Source organism: Planococcus citri, chromosome 4 (genome assembly GCF_950023065.1).
Source record: "Planococcus citri chromosome 4, ihPlaCitr1.1, whole genome shotgun sequence".
In the NCBI taxonomy this organism is placed as follows: domain Eukaryota; kingdom Metazoa; phylum Arthropoda; class Insecta; order Hemiptera; family Pseudococcidae; genus Planococcus; species Planococcus citri.
Genome location: NC_088680.1, coordinates 4,584,279 through 4,605,937, shown reverse-complemented (window position 1 = coordinate 4,605,937; position 21,659 = coordinate 4,584,279). Strand labels below are relative to the sequence as shown.

Genomic DNA, 21,659 nt, shown 5'->3' with positions numbered 1-21,659 from the left:
GACAGGTGATAAATTTTTGCATGATCTTTCGATCTACCTTTGTAAAGTTTAAAAAAGTTCGTGCAAGTCCTATGTTAAAACGCAAAATCTGCGATTTCGGCTGACCTGTCAATCAAAATGGCCGCCATTCTGTAAGTAAGGCCAACTTTTTTTTGGGCAAGTTTGCTTTAAAATGTTCCTTAGGATGTCCCCTTTAAGAAAAAAGTTGTCCCGGAGGATCGGTGGGGGGGGGGTGCAATTACTCCTATTGTCATATGCCGGACTATTTGTGCAGCCAAAATTTTAGGGGTTCGAGTACATCTTTTTCAATTTTTGGTGAATTTTTGAAAAAATCAGGTTTGCAAAAGAAAAAAATCAAAATTTTATCTAATTTAGCTAAGAAGCTGAAATTTGGAATGTATATGTTACATACTCTATTTCCGACCCCTTAAATCGATTGGAAACAGTTTCAAACTATTTTGAGCTGTTCTGGAGCCTCCAGCGGATTTTTTCAAGTTGACATTTTCACAAAATTTTACATAACAAAATTGAAAATTTTGATATTTACTTTCTTACCTCGATTTCAACATGCTGAAATTATAATTTTAGGGAGTTTTCAGATTTCTCAAATCGTTTTTTCAATAACTGTAATTTCCAAAAGTTCTCTAGAGGCTCCAAAACGGCTTGAAATCACCTCCAATCTACTTAGAAAAGTGAATTTTAGCTCACCAATTTCTCTCATCATCATTGAACTTTGACCCGGTGAGCTGTTCAGCCCTAGCATCTGTGACGAGTTCTGCACTTTGAGACGTGCATAAAATACACATTGAAATATGCAGGAAAAATCTATCTCCACAAATTCCATCAGAATTGAAATATTAAGCCAGTTACTGTTCAATATTGATCGATATGTTCCGCTGAAAGTGTCGGAATTATCGCATACCCCCCACCCCCCTCATGGAAGCAGACCCCTAAAAATGTGGAGTCGCTGAAAACCCCATCTTATGGAACTGAAATTCTGTAAATATGTACTTCTCCGGTCGTGGGAATATATTTAATGGTCCATTTCATGGATTACATTCCTCAGCCCGCCCCCGCCCCTCCCCCTTTATATACCATTATACAAAATTTGATCAAAAAGTAACCCCTCCTGCTTTGTAGTGCGCATGTTTTGTTAATTCGGAGCGATTTTTTTTTGGTTTAGAAAAAGTTTATACCTTCGGTGTAAATTTCGAATCCAAAATGCCGGAAAAAAGTGATCTCGCTCTATGTTTCATATTTTGAATTTCCAAATGGGCAGAAGCACTCTGAAAAAAAAAAATTAATTTTTTTATTCGATAGGCATTAATATCGACATTTTCCTCTCCACAAACCTAAACTTAAAAACTTTAGAATGTGTGTGACGACGATTTCGCCGTCAAAAACGAATGGAAAATACTTGGGAAAACATTTGTGGAAAAATTTCACCGTTAGGCGACGAAATGTAACTTCGTCGTCGTCTAACGGTGCATTGGTGGTAAACTTCGCCGATTCAGCAGAAATGCTGAATCGGCGGAGTTTACCTAAACCGGGAAGCTAACGGTAAATTGGCCGTTGGATATACCGAGGTTAGAAATCGCAAATGCGATCGTTTCAGTCGAATAAAATTCGTTCTAAAAGGCAGTCGAGTGATTTTTGGTGTCTTGGGCTGGTCTGGCGATTCGTGAAGATATGTGTTGTAAATTTTTATCCGTTTTTTCGTCGTAATAATAAATATTTGTTTTCGAGACAGAAGTCTCTTGTTGTCAGTCTTTTACCAGCCAAAAGGCCGACTTTACAATGTGGCAGGGTATTTTTCCGCGTATAAATTATGTACATATTTACCCATCTTTATTCTCCAGTTTGCCAAAGTTTGCTGCAAGATTTCATAGCTTCGTCATGTGTGTTGAGTTTTGAACGTGTGGAAATTTCAGATGCATAGTACCTGACTCGAGTTATTCTTGTTGGAAAGTAGATACTTGTGAAAAAGTTTACGAAAGTGGTGTCCAACTTGAGTGTTCTATAGGTGATGGGTTGTGCGTCTAAATTCTCAAGTGTGTTTTGAATTTCGCTTGTAATATTTTCTCTCGTGATATCTTATCACTGTGGTTATTTTTAGGACTCGCTTTTGTGTCATATTTTGGTACGAATTTCGCTTCATATTTCTCATAACAAGTCACATTTTTATATAAAAATTATTTTTTCGAAAGGAAATCACAAATTTCTCATCCCTCGATCAATTTTAGCTTCGAGAAACTACTTTCCTTCATAATAGTTGGCAAAATAAACTTTAGTCCGGCATATTTTTTGCACCCCCCCCCCCCCCCGCCGATCATCCGGGACAACTTTTTTCTTAAAAGGGACATCGTAAGGAACATTTTAAAACAAACTTGCCAAAAAAAAAGTTGGCCTCACTTACAAAATGGCGGCCATTTTGATTGACAGGTCAGCCGAAATCGCAGATTTTGCGTTTTAACATAAGACTTGCACGAACTTTTTCGAACTTTACAAAGGTAAATCGAAAGATCATGCAAAAATTTATCACCTGTCAAAATTTCAAGTGCTAAAATGCGTTTTTCAATTTTTGGTGAATTTTTGAAAATCGAATTTAGGCCAAAAATGAGGGACAACATCAAAATTTTACCAAATTAACCGAGAAAGCTGAAATTTGGGATATACCCTATTTTCGACATGCCAAATCGATTAGAAACGGTTTCAACCCGTTTTGAGTAGATCTGGAGCCTCCAGCAGATTTTTGAAACTAGAAATTCCCACAAAATTCCATCAAATTGGAGTTGTAAAGCTAAAATTTATTCTAAAAACTGATTTCAATACGCTACGAAGTACTGCAGGTGAATTTCCAGTTGTTTTGGAGCCTCCAGCGACTTTTTGAAAATTCCTGAAACCTCCAGCAGATTTTTGAAACTTTAAATTTTTACAACGTTTCATCAAATGGAGATGGAAAGCTGAAATTTACTCTACACTCCCATTTTAACACCCTCTGAAAACGACTTCTGGTGAATTTCAAGTCATTTTAGAGCCTCCAACAACTTTTTTGAAAATTACTGGAGCCTCCAGTAGATTTTTCAAACTTGAAATTTCCCCAAAATTTCATCAAACTAAGATGGAAAGTCGAAATTCATTCTGCAAACTAATTTCAATGCGCTACGAAGTGGACTGCTGGTGAATTTCAAGCCGTTTTGGAGCGTCCAGCAACTTTTTTGAAGGTTGTATGATGTTTTTTGGAAAATTGAAATTTCCTAAAAGTAGCTGGAAGCTTCAAAACCATTTGAAACCACCATGTAGTCTGCGAAGTGAATTTCAGCTTGCCAACTCAATTTGATAAATTAACTTTGGGGAAATTTCAAGTTTCAAAAATCTACTGGAGGCTCCAGTAATTTTCAAAAAAGTTGCTGGAGGCCCTAAGAGGACTTGAAACCACCTGAAGTCGTCTTCAGAGGGTGTTAAAATTAGAGTGTAGAGTAAATTTCAGCTTTACATCTCTATTTTGATGAAATTTTGGGGAAATTTAAGGTTTCAAAAATCTGCTGGAGGCTCCAGTAATTTTCAAAAAAGTTTTTGGAGGCTCTAAAATGACTTGAAATTCACCAGAAGTCGTTTTCAGAGGGTGTTAAAATGGGAGTGTAGAGTAAATTTCAGCTTTCCATCTCCATTTGATGAAACGTTGTAAAAATTTAAAATTTCAAAAATCTGCTGGAGGTTTCAGGGATTTTCAAAAAGTCGCTGGAGGCTCCAAAACAACTGGAAATTCACCTGCAGTACTTCGTAGCGTATTGAAATCAGTTTTTAGAATAAATTTTAGCTTTACAACTCCAATTTGATGGAATTTTGTGGGAATTTCTAGTTTCAAAAATCTGCTGGAGGCTCCAGATCTACTCAAAACGGGTTGAAACCGTTTCTAATCGATTTGGCATGTCGAAAATAGGGTATATCCCAAATTTCAGCTTTCTCGGTTAATTTGGTAAAATTTTGATGTTTTCCCTCATTTTTGGCCTAAATTCGATTTTCAAAAATTCACCAAAAATTGAAAAACGCATTTTAGCACTTGAAATTTTGACAGGTGATAAATTTTTGCATGATCTTTCGATTTACCTTTGTAAAGTTTGAAAAAGTTCGTGCAAGTCTTATGTTAAAACGCAAAATCTGCGATTTCGGCTGACCTGTCAATCAAAATGGCCGCCATTTTGTAAGTAAGGCCAACTTTTTTTTGGCAAGTTTGTTTTAAAATGTTCCTTACGATGTCCCTTTTAAGAAAAAAGTTGTCCCGGAGGATCGGCGGGGGGGGGGTTCAATTACTCCTATTGTCATATGCCGGACTACTTGGTACCTACAAAGTTTGCAACTATTTTGGAACGAGCTTCACACTCGAATCACCAGAACGAATATCGAGTGAAAATATTATTTTGTAGGTGTTGGAAAATTCACATTTGCATCGAAGCTGAGCCCAAACTGGGCCTGCAAGAACTTTGAGAGGATAGAAACCGACGAGGACGATGTGAAAGGGGAAAACTGACGCAGCAGCTATGATCGCGTTAGAAATTCATTAATGGATATCAAGTCTCGCGGGTATTTTAAGGCTATTCGATGAAAAATAAATAACGCGCAGCGCATAATAGTCTTTCAGAATGCTTGCTAAGCTCCTTGGGAGAGGCGAACGAATGCGAGTTTTCTTTTTTTTTCTTTTTTTTTTTTTAATGAAAAGAAGCCCACGAGAATGTACGCCGCGCCGAGTTGCGAGAGAAAGCGCGAAGCTCCAAAGGAGCAAAAGAAAAAAAAATATCGCTATACTAATTAATTAATTTTTCATAAGTCGACCCGGCGGCATACCGCGTCCGTCTTCTCGCTTGTATAAAAATTCAAACAAATTACTCGAGCGCGGTGGTGTTTGCTTTGAAATTACGTTTCGTTTATACGCTATACTCGGTAATTAACTGCGGATCGGTATAGCGAAAACATTAAAGGGGTAATTTTTAATTTCACCCGGCACAGCGTGCATGAAATTCAGCGTAAAAAATCTTACGCCCAGCCAAAGGTGCTGCAGATGAGGGGCAAATGTGCCGAGTTTAATGCTGTGTACCTACTACCTACCTATCTACATTTCATAGGTAGCTGAATTTTTTCGCTTTTCGTTAGCGAAAATAAAAACCGAGTTCCAACAAGGTAGTTAAGTACGTTTAATTCGCTTAGTCTGGTAAATGAACAAACATTTGCTGAAATAAATTAAACACCGAGAGTAGTCTGTAATCGTGGTTTATACTTGCCTGATTCTGGTTGGTATTTTTATTTCTGAGCATTTTTTGTGTGCCTAGGTAAGTATTAGTTTTTCTTGTAATTACAACTTCGGCGTTAATTTTCTCGACGAGAGGATTTCTCGCTGTGGTTATAAAAGTGTGAAACATCGTAATTGGTAGAGATGGAGAGAGAGACGGTATTCAATTTGATGTTGGAAAAATATGACTTAGAAGGGGGGGGGGTATCCCTGACAAGCAGACGAATTTTAAAATTTGCACAATTACTCGTAAATCGAAAAACCACGCAAAAATATATCACCAGACAAAATTTCAGAAGCCAAAGTTCATTTTTAAATTTTTAATGAATTTTTGAAACTCAAATTAGGGTTAAAAATGGGGCATAATTTCACCAAATTAACCTAGAAGGTCAATGGAAATGGTTTTAAACCATTTTTAATTTGTTCTGAAGCTCCAGCAGATTTTCAAAAGTTTTAAGCTGGAAAGTTGTGCTCCTCCAACTGGACCAATTACACACTATTTTTCCAAAATCGTTTTCTAGGGTGCCCAGCTGTCCACCTGTTAGGAAAAATCATTTTCCCTGACTTTTTACAGTTTTCCAGACCAATTTTTCCAATTTTTCGGACTATCGATCGCATTCAAACATTGAGAAAAAGGGGAGGGGGTTCAATTCGGTAAGCAGGATGTTTTGAATTTATTCAGACCAGCATTTTTTTGAGTCAAAATGTTTTCATTTTCAAACAGAGCCAGAAAAACTGAGAAAAAAATGGAAAAATTAATAAAAAAAGAAACACTAAACTGACGATTTTGGTCACAAAACAGGACGCAGGACTTTCAATAGGTAATTTTGAAAAAATGACCTCTTCGACAGATATTAGAACTTCAACAATTCAACAAAAAAAAAAACAAGTTTTCTGGAAATTTTGACGGAAATTAGGTTGGACTTTTTGGCGATTTGCAAAAAAAGTGACATTTTTTTGGCAATTTTGGTCACAAACACGACTTTGAGACAACAAGGCAATTCTGAAAATAGTGTCTTCTTTGACAGAAATATGAACTTTTTGAGAATAAAATTGATTGATAAATAAAGCTTTCTTGAAATTTTGACAAAAATCGAGGCTTTTTTAACGATGATGGCGAAAAACAGGACTTTTTTTGAGAAAAATTCGGACTTTTTGACAATTTTGACAAAAATTGTGAAAAAATGACTTCTTTGACAGAAATTAGGACTTTGACAATTTAACAAAAAGGGACTTTCTGGTGACAAAAGGATTCGAAAAAATGAGACTTTTTTTGACAATTTTGGTCAAAAACAGGACTTTAAGACCACTTCAGTCAATTTTGAAAAAAATGACTTTTTTGACAGAAATTAAGACTTTGACAATTTAACAAAAAGGGACTTTCTGGTGACAAAAACCAGACTTTTTGTCAACTCAGACAAAAATTAGGTGGGATTCGAAAAATGAGACTTTTTTTGACAATTTTGGTCAAAAACAGGACTTTAAGAACACTTCAGTCAATTTTGGAAATAATGTCTTCTTTGACAGAAATTTGAACTTTTTGAGAATTGATTAATACATAAGTAAGGCATTCTTGAAATTTTGACAAAAATCGAGGCTTTTTTGACGATGTTGGCGAAAAACAGGACTTTTTTTGAAAAAAATTCGGACTTTTTGACAATTTTGACAAAAATTGTGAAAAAATGACTTCTTTGACAGAAATTAGGACTTTGACAATTTAACAAAAAGGGACTTTCTGGTGACAAAAACCAAACTTTTTGTCAACTCTGACAAAAATTAGGTGGGATTCGAAAAATGAGACTTTTTTTGACAATTTTGGTCAAAAACAGGACTTTAAGACCACTTCAGTCAATTTTGGAAATAATGTCTTCTGTGACAGAAATTTGAACTTTTCGAATATTGAATACTTAATAAAGCTTGAAATTTTGACCAAAACCAGGACCTGTTTGCCAATGTTGGCAAAAAACAGGACTTTTTTGATAATTTTGGTCACAAATTGTGAAAAAATGCCTTCTTTGACAGAAATTAGGACTTTGACGATTCAACAAGAAGGGACTTTCTGGAAATTTTGACACAAACCAGGCTTTTTGACAATGTTGACAAAAATTGGATGGGATTCGAAAAAATGATGCTTTTTTGACAATTTTAGTCAAAAACAGGACTTTAAGGCTAGGTAATTTTGGAACTTTTTGACAAATTAAGTAATAGTAAATGAGGCTTTCTTGAAATTTTGACTAAAACCCTTTTTGGCAATGATGGAAAAAAGCGGGACTTTTTTGAAAGAAATGAGGACTTTCTGACAATTTTGACAAAAATTAATTGCGACTTTGATATAGGGCATACTGCCTCCATCGCCTAAAGGGGGATGATTTTGTGAACCCCTTAAACTGAGAAGTTTGAGAACGTGTTCTTTACAAAGGGTAAAACAGTTAGCAATTTGTCATCAATTAAATGACAGATTTATGATGACAAGTTAGGTCTTTGTATCGAGCTCGCGACCACGAGTCAATTATTTAAATAGGGAAAAATGCCGACAAAGATCTTAGCCTTTGGTCACGTGACTATCTTAAAAAACTATATATACAAGTAGTCCGCGGCATTTTCTCCACTTAGTTCCGTTGCCTGCAGTAAGATGGTTCTTCGTCATTTAGTAATAAGTTTTTATTTGTTAACACCTCGCGTGTGAAATTTATTTAATTGATTTAGACAATCAATTGATCCGATGATCAATTGTATTGGAGTTCTTTTCGGTAGTTTGAGGTGTAACCGGTCACCTGTAAATTATGCGAAGTGTTACGTGAAATCTCGTTTAGTTAAGGTGCCATCGAAGTCCTTAGTATTGGTAGGACCCCTGATAGAGATGGTCAATGTGGACAGTTTTCAGGTAAATGTTAAAGCGCATTTATCATCAAGGTAATTGGCTTATTACTAATTATTGTAATAGGTAGGTGTGTGGAATCGGAGAATTCCATGCCTATCTAATATTTTATCAATGGTGTTTTTGCATGACTTCATCGTGTATTTTGTGTATAGGTTTCTTATTTTTCTACTCGTGAGCATTCCCTGAATAGGAGGAATGCTACGAGGAAATTAATTAAGTGCACTCGGTACTAGTTATAAATTATGCTTAATACTTCCTTATGACGGATCGTAGTAGACGTAGGCTACCGATAGGTAGAACCGAAGTCCTATGTATAAATACGTTATAATAAATTCTTTAAATTGTATTGTAGGTTGTCTTTATTTCAGTGTTCAATACATAGATTTTTGCGTAGTTAAGTCAGGTTATTGGTTAGATAGAGAGTCTTGAGCTATCCAGGCAAATAGGGAAATATTCACTCCTTAGGTGATATTTCCAAAACTCACTAGCATAGGAAAACAAATAATTCCTCCTCTCCCTCTTACTAGTAATTCCTGGATTAACTATGTCAACTTTTTGACAATTTCAAAGAATTGGAATTTTTGGGCAATTTTAGCAAAACACTGATTTTTTGAGAAAAATAAGGACTCTTTGACGATTCATCATAATAGAAAAAGGAAGATTTTTCAAAAACCAAGATCTGTTTCAGCAATTTTGCCAAAAAACAGAATTTTTTTGAGAACAATCGGAACTTTTTGACGCAATTTTGACAAAAATTATAGCGGGACTTTTTGAACAATTTGTCGAGAAATTGAACATTTTTCGGGAATTTAGGTCAAAAACGGGACTTATTAAGTGCGTTTTTCGATTTTTGGTGAATTTTTGAAAATCGAATTCAGTCCAAAACGGAGGGGAAAAAATCAAAATTTTACCAAATTGACCAAGAAAGCTGAAATTTGGGATATACTCTATTTTCGACATGCCAAATCGATTGGAAACGGTTTCAACCCGTTTTGAGCAGTTCTGGAGCCTCCAGCAGATTTTTGAAACTCGAAATTCTGTCTAACAAAATTCCATCAAATTGGAGTTGTAAAGCTAAAATTTATTCTAAAAACTAATTTCAATACGCTACGAAGTACTGTTCTGGAGCCTCCAGCGACTTTTTGAAAATTCCTAAAGCCTCCAGCAGATTTTTGAAACTTTAAATTTTCACAAAATTTCATCAAAATGGAGATGGAAGGCTGAAATTTACTCTACACTCCAATTTTAACATCCTCTGAAGACGACTTCAGGTGGGTTCAAGCCATTTTAGAGCCTCCAGCGACTTTTTTGAAAATTACGGGAGCCTCCAGTAGATTTTTGAAACTGAAATTTCCTTAACATTAATTTATCAAATGGAGTTGGCAAGCTGAAATTTACTTCGCAGACTACATGGTGGTTTCAAATGGTTTTGAAGCTTCCAGCTACTTTTAGGAAATTTCAATTTTCCAAAAAAAAACATTTAATTTTGGAAGAAAAAATCAGATTTTAGAAGAAAGAATAACTTAATGACTTTTGGACAATTTGCAAAAAAAAAAAATAATTTATTACGCAATGTTGGTAAAAAATGACTTCTTTGGGCGGAAATTAGGACTTTTTGAGAATTTAATACCTAGAGAAAGGGACTGTGGAAATTTTTAAAAAAATCGTTTTTTTTTGCAATTTTTAAGAAAAATCATGACTGAGAATTTTAACAAAAATTATAGGGCGAACTTTTTATAAAATTTTGCAAGAAAATGAACCTTTTTGAACAGTATTGGTCAAAAATAAGACTTTAACTGCACAATTTTTTGAAAAAGTGGTTCATTTTACAAGAATTAGGTTTTTTGAGAGTTTAATGAAAAAATGAGACCTTTTGGCAATTCGAAAAAAAACACTATTTTCCACAATTTTGGCCACAAAAAATAGGACTTTTTGATAATATGAAATCGAGCTTTTAGGCATTTCTGACAAAACAGTGACCTTGTTCGACAATTTTGGAGAAAAAAAAAGTCTTATCAGACAGTTTGGGAAAAATTAATACTTTGGGATGTTCTAGCAGAATTCAGCAATTTCTTAGCTGTTTTCACAACAATTATAATGTGATTTTTTTAAAATTATTTTGGCAAAAATTAAGTATCTTTTCACAAATAGTACATATTTCTGTGTATCGTCAACTTTTCATTACTTCAACTGAAATTCTTTGTTCGTCACCTCCAAACTCTTCATTCTGGGCCTTCGATTTTCCAAGTTTTTAGTTCATCGCCAATCGAAACGAACCGAACGTTTCCACGCTATACAAACCCTGAAATTGGGCCAAACATCGAAGCGAAAGCGAAAACAAACGCGATGAGATTCGACTGTTGAACGCAGCATCGCCTGCCTCTCGTGGCAATCCCCTTCGGAGAATTTTTCCAAATAATCCGGCACAAACGAATAGGATTAATATTTCAGTCGGCAGAATGCGTAGATTTAATCGGCTTTCGGGTCGCTTTTTCGGTTCCTTGGTTCTCTGGTTGGTAGCTAGCTGTAGCTAACATGGCATCATTCTTTATACGCGTAGAATATTACCCTCTAACATTTCGGTTGTTTGATAAAGTATCAGGCACCGCAGAACACCCGAAGTAGGTATTTAGACCTCTTATATAGGTATACCTACGCATTGAAAAAGGTGGCCTGTACAGCCAGCGAGAGCCTAATAACTCGGCGTAGCAGTTCGAGCTACAGTAGGTAATTATTAAAAACATCGCATACAGGTCGACCTATTGATTATACGTAATTAAAGCGTAGCGACTTTGGCGCGAAACAGCGACAAAAAGTGCTGTTTATTAACCCGAACGGCGAACAATCACCCCCTCAACTTTTACTGCACCGACACCGAGGTCCGCGAGCTACTACATCATATAGGAGGTCGTTAATGGGTAACCTTTTTTGTGTAGTTTACTCTTTTGCTCTGGTATTTTATCTACGTAGGTAGAGGTACTCTTAGTCTAGAGGTTTTTCAGCCTAACAGCGAAATAAAAACCGAAAAACTTCATTATACGATCAACTCCACAAAGAGTAATATTATTAATAATTCACAAAATGTTGGGTATTATGCGCAGCACAGGTCAACAGGACCAGCAAAAGGTATAAAAATTAAGAACGAAATGTCAGGTACAAACGATTTTTTTTTTCGTTGTGAAATTTTAATTTTTTTCGACGTTTTTTTGAAGAAAATTTTTTTCTCGAGCGACCATGTAACTTTTCCTCCTCTCTTGCATTTGAAAAACATAATGCTCGAAAATATCCTATAAGTATTTTGTTGTTATTGTTCATTTCATTACCTATTTCATTGGCTAATTCTAATTCTGTTATGATTTTTTCAGGTCGAATGGTTGTCAATGCGAAGTCACGCAGATTCCGGAAAATTGCAATGTGAGTTTTTTTAAACAGCTAGCAGTACATATTTATGATTTTTAGTTGATCTCAACTTACTTATAAAGGAAGTGGTCACCCTAAAACCACACACAACTATCTCTATCAAAAAACTCCTAAACGTCCTGGGTCAATTCTGTGAAAATGAACCTACATCCATCCAACATTTACTATTTACCTGCCCTAAATTACAACAAACAAAACTATCTCTCCAAATAGACCTAAATTCAACAACTATGCCAGACAACCCTTCGGAAATCCAAAAATTCATGACCCTACTAAAAAAACATCAACCTAACAAACCAAATCTGAACCCCTTCTTTCATCAGTGTAATAATCCTGCAATTATAAACACACAAAAAAAATTCAACTGGCAGCAAAATTTCAATCAATTTTTCATCAAAGGTTGAGGAAGTCTTTGGAATTTTTTTTGAGTTTTTAAAGAATCTAACAATAATCGAGCGGAAATATTCAAAAAAAAATTCACCCAATTCCCTTTATTTTACTTTTCTTGATTCTTTCCGAAATGGGAGGGGGGCTTCATGCGAGGAGACCAATTAAAATATCTCGACTTGGAGTAAAGCAGAGAAAATTTTTTCTTGAAATAATGGACAATTTAGAAGAATTTTGAAGCAGAAATAGAAAATTATTTGTCGATAAAGGATAAATCTTTTTTTTCTTTCTTACTTGTGGGTCTTCCTCGCAGAATTTTATTATCTCAAGTGGGCGGTCCATAATTTTCTACAAAAAAATCCATAAAAACCAGCAATTTGGGAGGAGAGGAGGAGGGGGGATGAGAGGTAGAAATTGTGAGAACAATTTCACAAGTGAGTGCCATCATATCAACTTAATTCTAAGAAGAAAAATGTTTTAACTGGCACCCTCAATTTTGAATGAAACTAAGCTTGATCAAAACAGTATTTTAAAAAGTTGTACTTTACTTTCGAGTATTTTGATGCTTTTAGATAAAAGCGAGACTTTCAGGCAATTTAAAAAAAATAAAATAAAAATGGAATTATTCAGCAATTTCGTTGAAAAGTAAGAATTTTTGTCAAACAGCAAGAATTTGACAATTTCAACAAAATTGGCAATCTTTTGAAATTATTGGCAATAAAAAATTACCTAAGGGTATCCTTGTGCAATTTTCATCAAAAAAGCGAGACTTTTAGTCATTTTTTGACAAAAAAGTGACTTGGGAAATTTTTGGAAAACAATCAAGATTTTTTGACTTTCTTGCAAACTAAAAACTGAGGTCAATTTTTGACAATAATAAGATTAATTTTGGCAAAAGGCTAAGCTTTTTGAGGGGCAATTTTAGAAAAACAGAAAATCTTCAGCAATTGTACCAATCAGTATGAATTTTTGTCAAAATGCAAAAATTTGAGAACTTTAGCAAAAAGTGGCAATTTTTGGAAATTATTTACTAAAAAATTATTTTTTCGCAATTTTTGTCAAAAAAATGAGAATTTTTAAATAATTTTTTATACAAAGCAATACTACCAATTTTGGAAAAAAGCAGCACTGTTTAGGAATCATATGTGCAAAGATAAAAAAAAATTGATAATTTTGGAAATTTTCTGCCTAAAAAGCTAGACTTTAGGGTAATATTTGTAGAAAAAGCGAGGTGAGATTTTTCAGAAATCTTGTTAAAAAGCAAAAATTTTTGTGTCAAAAAAGAGGCTGCGTTTCAATTTTTAAGAAAACAAAGCGAGAATTTTGGGCACTTTTGGAAATTTTAATGAATAGCGACAATTTCTTGCAAAAAACGAGACCATTTAAGTTAACAATTTTGACTGAAGGCGATATTTTTTTTCTATTTTTGGCAGAGAGGCATCAAAATATTTCGATATAGGGAAAAGATGAACGGTTGAGGAGTAAGACATCCTGAATTTTTTCCATGATCTTTCGACATCACCCCACAATTTTTTCACCACCCATCTCCCCTTCCTCACCAACCCCCCCCCCCCCAAGTCCATCTTACGTTGGTGCATCATGCATCTACATCTTCACCAGGTTACGTGAACGTTTTTGAATCGTTTTTTTTTTTTTTTTTTTTACCAATGCAACCAATCCATTTACAAATTGAATTGATTTGCCGACCATGAGAATTGAAGGAGCGAAGCTGTTATTCAACCAAATTTAGTGGAGTCCCTTTATACACATGTAATATGTATTGCTATTGAATCGAAAGTTGATCAGAAATTTTTTAGCTCCAGAAATGACAATGGATGGAAGATGTGAGTCCTCAAAGAAGGGCCTTTTTCGAAAAAATTGCGATTTTTTCGCTCTAGCCCCCACCCAACTTGTTTTTGGAGAAATGGCCCAGTTCCGAAAGATGGTGTTTTCAGATTCTCAGTAAAAATGGTCAAAATAAGTCCCAAAACTAATACCAATTACTCAAATACAAATTTCACCATTTCCAGCCATTCTGCAGCCTTCAGCGCGATTTTCAATTTCTCTAGAATTTTGAATTTGCTCCAGAAGGCGTGAATATGAAGTTGGGCAGCTGAAAATCGAGTTGTGCATTATACTCGACCTGTTTAACGAGTTTATCCACATTTGAACCGATTTTGAGAGTGACGCCTCAAAAATGGTTTTTTGACCAGCTTTTTTCAAAATTTAAAAATCCAAAAAATCAAAAGTTTCCCGTTTGCGTGGAAATTTTTGAAATTCGCGCGAATCGATGTATTTTGTCCAAAACTACCCCCCCCCCATCCAAATTTCACAATTTCCAGCCATTCCGGAGCCTCCAGCGCGATTTTTCAATTTCTCCTGGATTTTGAATTTGCTCCAGAAGGCGTGAATACGCAGTTGGGCTGCTAAAAATCGAGTTGTGTATTACACTCGACCTGTTTAACGAGTTTGTCCGCATTTGAACCGATTTTGAGAGTGACACCTCAAGAGTGATTTTTTGACCAGCTTGTCTCAAAATTTAAAAAATCCAAAAAATCAAGTTTACTCCCAAAATTGGCTCAAATGTGGATAAATTCGTTGAACAGGTCGAGTATGATACAATGCTCGATTTTTAGCTGCCCAACTTCATATTCATGCCTTCTGGAGCAAATTCAAAATTCTGGAGAAATTGAAAAAACCCGCTGGAGGCTCCAAAATGGCGGGAAATGGTGAAATTGGGATTTGGAGAGTTATTTATGGCCAAAATACAGCGATTCGCGCGAATTTCATAAACTTCCACGCAAACGGGAAACTTTGGATTTTTGGATTTTTTAATTTTGAAAAAAGCTGGTCAAAAAACCACTCTTGAGGTGTCACTCTCAAAATCGGCTCAAATGTGGACGAACTCGTTAAACAGGTCGAGTGTAATACACAACTCGATTTTTAGCTGCCCAACTTCATATTCATGCCTTCTGGAGCAAATTCAAAATTTGGAGAAATTTAAAAATTGCGCTGGAGGCTCCAGGACACCTGGAAATTGTAAAATTTGGATTTGGGGGTTAGTTTTGGACAAAATACAGCGTTTCGCGTGAATTTCAAAAACATCCACGCAAACGGGAAACTTTTGATTTTTTAATTTTGAAAATAGCTGGTCAAAACACAATTTTTGAGGTGTCACTCTCAAAATCGGCTCAAATGTGGATAACCTCGTTAAACAGGTCGAGTGTAATGCACAATTCGATTTTTAGCTGCCCAACTTCATATTCACGCCTTCTGGAGCAAATTCAAAATCCTGGAAAAATTGAAAAATCGCGTTGGAGGCTCCAGAACGCCTGGAAATTGTAAACTTTGGATTTGGGGGGTTAGTTTTGGACAAAATTTAGCGATTCGCGTGAATTTCAAAAACTTCCACGCAAACGGGAAACTTTTGATTTTTTTGATTTTCTAATTGGGTCATTCCACGTCAATTGGACCAAGAAGTGGTAGGTGGGTGCGGCGATTTTTTTGAAATTTTTCCTGTGGAAAGACCTTCCGAAGGGATGACCAATGGCGCAAATCGCAGCCCTCTAGCCCATTTTTAACGGCAGCCAGGGGGTGTCAAAGTTTTCAGTGAACCTAAAATATCATCCATTTCAGCAGTGGATTGTTCGATAACCGCGATACCTACCAAAATGGAACTTTTTCCCATAGTTAGAGGGTTTGAAAGGCTTTTAGGTGATATCATAAAAATCAGTGTTGCCACTTTTTTTTGTACAAAAAATTATCTCAAAAAGTTTCAAAACGTAGTTTTCATATCGTTCCGACTCTCAAAAATTCTAAAAAAAATATATTATGGACAACTGTTCATGCTGAACAACATATTAAAAAATTGGGATGGTAACATTGCCGCAAAGTCGATTTAAAAAAATTTTAACTTTGCGAAAAAATGCGATTTTTTTATTTAAAACATGAAAAATAGTTTTGACTGGTAAAGTTGACCCATTTGACCCCTATTTTTACATATCTGTTGAAAAAGTTGAAAACCCCCCTTTCACTCAATAAAATGAACTCATCACAAAAAAATCAAAATTCGAAAAAATTCAATTTTCAATTTCAAACATCAAAAAAAGTTTAAATTTATTCAGTTGTCTTATTTTGACCACTTTCTGACGTATTTCATGAAAAAGTTGATAAAAATCTCACTCACAGTAAAAAAAATGAAATTGGCTTTTTTTAAAAATTTTTTTGAATTTTGATTTTTTTGTGATGAGTTAATTTCACCGAGTGAAGGGGTTTTTTCAACTTTTTCAACAGATATGTAAAAATAGGGGTCAAATGGGTCAACTTTACCAATCAAAACTTTTTTGCATGTTTTAAATCAAAAAATCGCATTTTTTCGCAAAGTTTAAATTTTTTTAAATCGACTTTGTTACAAGTTACCATCCCAATTTTTTAATATGTTGTTCAGCATGAACAGTTGTCCATAATATATTTTTTTTAGAATTTTTGAGAGTCGGAACGATATGAAAACTACGTTTTGAAACTTTTTGAGATAATTTTTTGTACAAAAAAAAGTGGCAACACTGATTTTTATGATATCACCTAAAAGCCTTTCAAACCCTCTAACTATGGGAAAAAGTTCCATTTTGGTAGGTATCGCGGTTATCGAACAATCCACTGCTGAAATGGATGATATTTTAGGTTCACTGAAAACTTTGACACCCCCTGGCTGCCGTTAAAAATGGGCTAGAGGGCTGCGATTTGCGCCATTGGTCATCCCTTCGGAAGGTCTTTCCACAGGAAAAATTTCAAAAAAATCGCCGCACCCACCTACCACTTCTTGGTCCAATTGACGTGGAATGACCCAATTTTGAAAATAGCTGGTCAAAAAACCATTTTTGGGGCGTCACTCTCAAAATCGGCTCAAATGTGGATAAACTCGTTAAACAGGTTGAGTGTAATACACAACTCGATTTTCAGCTGCCCAACTGCATATTCACGCCTTCTGAAGCAAATTCAAAATTCTGGAGTAATTGAAAATCGCGCTGAAGGCTCCAGAATGGCTGGAAATGGTGAAATTTGAATTTGGGTAATTGATATTAGTTTTGGAACTTATTTTGACCATTTTTACTGATCAAGTACGTCCTTTTTAAATAAAGCATAAATCGCTAAAAAAAAGTCAATTTTGAATTTTCAAAAATTCGCCAAAAATCGAAAAATGAACTTGGGCAGCTGAAAGTTTGGTTTTGGGGGTTTTAGACTATGCTCTTTCCAGAAATCGCGGTCCCGTTCAAATCGAAGTGTGACACCTCAAGAGGTTCCCGTGTAAGTATTTTTCTCCATGTTTCGTAATTTGCACTATTTTGCTTTCCAAAATATGATGTCCTCAGTTTCCGAAATTATATCTTTCGATGATTAGGCTAAATTAATGCGAAATTTTTGAGGAGAAAAAATTTCAAAAACTTGATTTTTTCCAAAAACAAACGTTTTGCAAATATTGGACGATTATGTAGAACCTCAGAAGTGGTCTCAGATTTTGGCGACAATTGCTTACATCAACGCAGGATCTCAAAAACTAAAGTATCTTTTGGAACTGGCCCATTTTTCCAAAAAAAAGTTGGGTAGGGACTGGAGCAAAAAAACCACGATTTCTTCCAAAAGAAAACCTTTTCATTGAAGACCCATATCTCTCCTGTAGAGGTACTTTCAAATGTAAAATTTTTTCTGGGTGACTTTCAACTCAAAATGAAGGTCTACGCTGAATTTGGTCAAAATGCTGCCACATTTTGTTTTCTTAATCCACTCTAAATGCATCTAGATCTACATTTCACCTACATACCCTACAATCACAACCAAGCAAGCAACAGAATTCAGAAAACCCAATTCCGGCAACTTTTCCAATTTTCTCAACTTTCCAAGTTTTCATAGCTAGAATATTGGCACTTTTGGCAAATTATCGAAAATCTTCGTCCCAGATAGAGAGCAACTGGTAGGAGGATTCGTAAGTCTAGGTATACTCGAACGTATTACGTAATGTGTTAATTTTCGCCTCTCTTTCGCGTGTATGCTGAAAGAATCACGCACAAGAGGATAAAAACACGAGTATACGAATAAGGCAGAGTTACGAGGCGGGGCGCGGTGCGGAGACATTATCGAAAAATAAACGCTCTCGGTAATCTACGAGCATATACAGGGCGAGAAAACCAGCAGGCTGAGTAGGCGAGTACATAGAGGGATAGAGCGTGGCGAAGAGCAACCAGCAACCAACGTACGAGTATAACGGGCGAGAAGGCGAAAAACTCATTAAAAAAGTTTCTACTCGTATAACGAGACTTGTAAAAATATTTTTCTCATTACTATTGACTATAAGACGGTGGTGCAATTGTGAATCGGCGAAATGTCGACCGACGACGACGACGCGGACGGCGAAGGCGAAATAAAAGCAAAAGCGTAGCTTTTTTTAATGGGCTGCAGCAATATAGAGAAAACTTCTGGCACGAGCTATTCACATTGTGGAAAAAGGATAGAGTGAGAGAGAAAAAAGCAGAAAACGACGACGAGAATGAGTGAGAGAAAGAGGGGAGAAAAAAAAGAAACACCGTCGGTAAAAGAGCTAGCTACGGTGTTTTGAGTGTTTTGGCGGATCGATAGCCATGTTCGTACTGTGTAAAATGGCAGTAGTTTTGAATAATAACCCTCTATTCAACGTTTAAAGATCAGCTTCCAGGTTCCTCTTTATTTTTCTTTACCTCCTCCTCGACCCCCCCCCCCCTCGGTCGTTGCTTCGCGTCTCTTTTGGTCTGACTGTGGAATATCTACTACCTCTCACATGTATACATAAAACAACATAACGAAGCGAAAAAAAATTTTCACGATGGCAAAAAAATACACATCAACTCGATTCGTACCAGTACAATCAATAAAGTGAAAAAAATTCACCGCAGAGTTTTTTTTTATTTTTAGAAAAAAATTCATCTCGTGAAATTTCACATTAAATACCACCACCACAGAGAGCTTAACGCGTGGAATTTTCTCAACCTCTTCGACGTTTTTGTGTATACCACATAAGATCATCGCCATCGCCACGCAGCGCAGCCATAAGTATATAAAAGCTTAAAATCCATCTGCTCTTTACAGTTGCGAAAAAAACATTAACCATGTACAAAGCACACAGTTTATTCAGCATACGATAAAGGAGTAACCTGCTTTTTCCTCGTGTTCATCGTCCTACTCTTGCTTACTTATCCTTTCCCCCAACTCGGGTTGCCTGCTGGCCTGTGTTAAACTTTCTTTCAGCGACTCGTTGCTAAACACCTCACAATATCCGCATCATTAAACGTTCACTCACATCAGTATACGAAGCACAGTGAATTTCGCTTCAGAGTATAAGTGTAGTGTATGGTGGAGGAAAAAAAGCTCGCGCGTGTTTTGCTACACGAGTTCAATAATAAAAACAAAGTCTTGACGTTACGCCTCATTAACGTGTATAGGAGGTTTAGGTGTACATTGTACTCGTATATTACAATGTACAGTACACGAGCGAATGTTACCGAACCTCTTTAAAATACGACGACGTAAATATGAAACATCCTGGATGGGTATCAAAATTCGAAGACATTTGGATAAATTCCATGCTTCGAATCGATATGAAAATATTAAAGGGGTGTGCTAATTTTGAGACCTGACGTGTGGTAAGGAACGAGAGCTTTTGTAGCGAAATTCACAGCAACTTATTCATCATGACAAGTATCCCAAAAATTCTTCTTCTTGGTGCCGTTTCACCCCTCCAGGGGTATCGTGATTATGATGCAACGGCGGCCGTTTCCATGACACAATACACCACCTCTCTCTATTTAGGGCGCTCCTGACACAAGCTGGGAAGCTGCGTCCAATGGCTTCCCAAATAGAGTCTGTCCATCTTGTGGGGGATCGTCCTCGTCCTCTTGTTCCCTCAACCTTGCCTTGTATGAACAGGGACTCCATGGCATCTGCCCTTGTGACATGCTCAAAATATTTGAGGATTCTGCTGAGTACCACAGCCCAGGCTTGTAAGACCGCTCAGGTTTTGCAGTTGCTCCAAAATCAAGGTCCTAAGTTTGGAGCTTTCAAACGGTCCGGTCCAGTTATTTGGTTCTGCATTTTTTGTCTTTGTAGGTCGGTCCAGTCCGGTCCTGACCAGAAATTTTCATTGTGGTCATGGTTCAGCTCAGGTCCAATAAACGGTCTTCATTTTTCAGAAAGAAAAAAGCTTCCTAACACATAAGATGAGTTGAAAAATGGGATTTTTACTTTCAAAACATTTAAACTTGGAAAGAAATTAAATCACAATGGAAATTTATTCGAAATAGGCATCTAAAATGAAATTTGAAAAATTGGTCATAACTGAGGTCCAACCCGCGGTCATTGGTCTGATTTTTTAGAAAGGTCTTCGGTCTTGGTGTGTTCCACTTATCTTTTCTGAAAAGGTTCATCTGTTTGGTTAATATTTACATAATTTTTGTTTAGAGGTCAAAGGTCCAGTCCGGTCTGGTCCACTCGGTCTTGTGTGCATTTTTGGGTCCAGTCGTGGTCTTTGGTCCAGTTTTTTAGTCCGGTCCGACAAGCCTGCCACAGCCAACAATGTTTTCCGGACACAGATTTCTCCCAGGACAGACTGTTGGTCCTTTTCTCTGTCCAGGGGATCTGAAGCATTCTCCTCCAGCACCATATCTCAAGCTCATCAATTGAGGAGGTGGATAGCAAAACGCAATAACTCCAAAATTACGAAAATTGAGTTTGATATCTATCCTTATGTAAAATTCAACGGGGAATCCATTCCCGGTGTCAGATTTTGTCCATCAGTTGAATATCATAGTGCAATCGAGGAAAACAAGTCTGATTTTAGAGCTAAATGCATTGAAAAATGAGATTTTGTTTGCAAAACGCAATAACTCCACTACTTTTTATACATTTCAGTTGCGCAGATGTGGTAACACTGTTTTTTTTCATCGGGTGGGTACTGAAAATCGTTGGGTAGGAGTTACTTAAAAAAATGGTGCTTTCGTTGCCACTCTCTGAATGCCATATCACACACAGGAATTGTTTGAATTTGACATTCCAGTTTTTTAATTGTTTTTTATCGAAAATTCTCGATTAAACATCAATTTTTTCAAATAAAAAATACTTTTTTTTGCAGAAAAACACCAAAAAAAAAATTTTGTGTTCAAAACGCAATAACTTTTTTTTCTTTTCCTCACTGTGCTTACCCAGGTGACCGAAATTTTGAAATTGAGTGGAAATTTTATTTGTGGCACCTTCCCCTTTCATTTGACACCAATTTCGGAACTCGACACCCCACCCTTCCCCTCCTGACAATTTTTCCTAATTTCCCAAAAAAACCAAAAATGGAGTTATTGCGTTTTGCTATCCACCTCCTCAATTTTTCTTCTGTCTCCCTCACATACTGTCCAAGTTTCTGAAGTGTAGAGAAACACAGAGAAAGAAAACTAGGGCATTTACCAGCCTTATCTTCAGAGTCTTGCTCCCTGCTGTGTCCAACCATGTTTTCTTTAGATGAGATATGGCGCTTCTTGTAATCTGCACTCTGCATCTTATCTCGGCTTCACTGCCTCCTTTGTTATCCACGATGGATCCCAGGTATACAAACTGACTCACAACTTCAATGCCCTCAATTTCCTGTATTTCCAGAGAGTTGTTTTCAGGCCG

The 21,659-nt window shown here is 36.2% G+C and overlaps 2 protein-coding genes across 2 annotated transcripts in view; both read left to right on the top strand.

Annotated features, from left to right (window-relative positions):
• Positions 1-21,659, top strand: part of Nca (neurocalcin homolog) — a 392,453-nt gene that overhangs the window by 118,037 nt on the left and 252,757 nt on the right. The gene's annotated exons all lie outside the window — the stretch shown is intronic.
• Positions 1-21,659, top strand: part of LOC135845532 (neuronal calcium sensor 2) — a 383,834-nt gene that overhangs the window by 117,740 nt on the left and 244,435 nt on the right. The window contains exon 3 of the mRNA XM_065364141.1: positions 11,534-11,582. The gene's annotated coding sequence lies outside the window, so the exon portion shown is untranslated. The remainder of the gene's footprint in view (positions 1-11,533; positions 11,583-21,659) is intronic.